The sequence below is a fragment of the Sorex fumeus genome, unplaced genomic scaffold (genome assembly GCF_029834395.1).
Source record: "Sorex fumeus unplaced genomic scaffold, SorFum_2.1 ptg000030l, whole genome shotgun sequence".
In the NCBI taxonomy this organism is placed as follows: domain Eukaryota; kingdom Metazoa; phylum Chordata; class Mammalia; order Eulipotyphla; family Soricidae; genus Sorex; species Sorex fumeus.
Window position 1 is genome coordinate 15,028,776 of NW_026606087.1, and position 2,916 is coordinate 15,031,691.

Sequence of the window (2,916 nt, forward strand, 5' to 3'; positions counted from 1 at the left end):
TGGCTTGTATCTCCTCAAAGATTTAATTAATGAATCTCAAGAGTAGGATTTTGGATGAGTCAACATGGCAGTGGCTATTATGGATAATTTTTCCATCAATGTTCATCTGGAATATTTGTCTTTATTTTTGTATTTTACAAAAGTAATATCTATGTATTTTTTAGTTATCAGGGGAAAAGATCATAAAAAAGGGAAAGAAACATAATTGCAGAAGAGACACACTGGTTGCTCAATAGTAAATTCTTTTATTTCCAAGTATTGAATATTTTCCCTGTTTTTATTTATGATTCATTTTCACTTCTAAATCAGTGTGATATACCTTTTTTCTTGATTTTATAAATAAAAAATGTGGTCTATTATGCTGTTTGGTTTGGAGAATGTCTCATATGTTCTGGAAAAGAATGGGGGAGAAGATCCCTTTGTATTTGTTCCAGGCTCATAGCTTATGTTTCTTCCTTCAAAGACAGTGTTTCCTTCATTTTTGCCTAGATTATCTACCAAGGACTATAAAAGGAATGTTAATGTATCCTATTACTAATTTTTGTTGTTATTCTTGGGCTACACTGGAGGTACTCAGGGCTAACTCTTGACTTTGCACTCAGGAATCATTCCTGGAGGGTTTGGAGGATCATATGGGATGTTGAGGATTGAACCTGGGTCAGTTTCATGAAAGGAAATGCCCTACTAACTGTATTATTGCTTTGGCCCCCATCACCTAAAACTATTGTGGTACTCTCAGTGTCTCCCTTTGTGTCTATTAGCAGTTGTTTTAAATATTCTGATGAACCATAATTAGGAGCACATTTGTTCAGCAGTATGAGTTCTTCTTGTTGTTTTGATCTTGGAGCAATAAATGACCAGTTCTGACTCTTATGATCTTAATAGATTTGAAGTCTCTATTCTCTACATAGGGCTGGAGCAATAGCATAGCAGGTAGAGCATTGCATGAGGCCGAACTGGGTTAGATTCCTCCACACCTTTCGGAAAGTCCGGCAAGCTACCGAGAGTATTTTGCCCACACAGCAGAACCTGGCAAGCTACCCATGACTTATTCGATATGTCAAAAATAGTAACAGTAAGTCTCACAATGGAGACTTTACTGGTGCCTACTCAAGTAAATTGATGAACAATGGGAGGATAATGCTACAGTGCTACAGTTTTCTACATAAGTATGTCCACTCAGCCTCTTTAAGGTAATTGCTTGCCTTTAAGATTTACTTTGATTTTGAGCCTTTGTTGACTATTCAGATGTGTCTTTTGAAGGCAATTAAAATTTGGGTTCAGTTTTCCGACCCATGGTGCTATTCTATGTCTCTTGCTTGCTGAGTTTGGTCCAGTGACTTTGAGTAAAATTATTGAGTGGAAGAAATTTATTCTTATTACTTGTAGAAATTACATGTGATTGTGAAGTTTGTCTTGCCTCTTAAAGAAGCTCATTTAATACTTTTATATTGGTTTTTAGGTTATGAAGTTTCTAAGTTGTTGTTTGTTCATGAAATATTTTATGATTTCATTCTTCAAATCTGAATAAAATTAAAATGACAATAACATTGTCCCCCAAAGTCCAAGCCCAATTGAATATATTAGTGAGTTCTTCCAAACCTTTAAAGACCTACCCCAAAACATTTAAAACCAATCTCTAAACTTTTAAAGACTTAGGTCCAGGTCTTTTAGAAATTTGAAGAGAAATCATCTAAAAAATTTTCTTTGAGCCAAACATTAACTGGTAAGCCAAAAGCAAATGAAGACACAACTCAAAAATAAAACTGAAGACCTATGTCTCTGATGAACATAGATGCAAAAATTCTCAACCAAATATTAGCCAATTGAATCCAACTATATATAAAAGAATAGTACACAATCAGCAAGTAGTATTCATCTCAGAATGCAAGGATGTCTTAATACACAGTCAATCGGCATAATACACCATTATCAATAAAGGCACTGTAGCGCTGTCCTCCCGTTGTTCATCGATTTGCTCGAGTGGGCACCAGTAACATCTCACAACAAATTGTGAAACTTGTTGTTACTGTTTTTGGCATATCAAATATTCACGGGTAGCTTGCCAGGCTTTGTCATGTGGGGAAGATACTCTTGGTAGCTCGCAGGGCTCTCCGAGAGGGGAGGAGGAATCGAACTTGGGTCGGCCATGTTGGCTGCAAGCAAGGCAAATGCCCTCCCTGCTGTGCTATCGTTCCAGCCCATCAATGAAAGAAAAAGTATAAATTATATTAATCATATATAGATGCAGATAAAGCATTTGAAGAGAACCCAAAATTGCTGATAATAAAAATGATCAATAAAATGAAGGTTGAAGGTGCATTCCTTAAAAAAGTCATTTGCAGCACATTCGCAGCAAACAGACTCAATTGTGAAAAATGGAAAACCTTTCCTCTAAAATCAGGGGCAAGGCAAGGTTTCACTCTCTCACTACTATAAAATTCATTGTAATATTATAAGTCTGTGTCATAGCAAGTAGATAAGATTGGATACCCAGATTGGAAAAAAATAATTCAAACTCTTAGTATTGGGAGATGCATGATACTGTACCTAGAAAAACTTAAAGACTTTGCAAAAAAGGCTCCCAGAAGCTATACCATAGAGTGACAGACTACAAAAATCTATGTGCAGAAATTCATATACAATTGTGCATTAGAAAAGAAATTATGTAGGAGTCAGTTTAACAAAAAAGTTGAAAGACACAGAAAAACATACAAATCACTATTAAAAGAAATAAAAGAAGATACAAGGAAATTAAAAGCCATACTCTGCTCAAGGGTTGGAAGGATTAATATTGTCAAAACGACAGTCATGCCCAAAACAGTATACAAATCACATTCATTCCCTAGAAAATATTTATGACATTTTAATGACCTAGGTCAAATGCTGTTGAAATTTATATGGAGTAACACATCT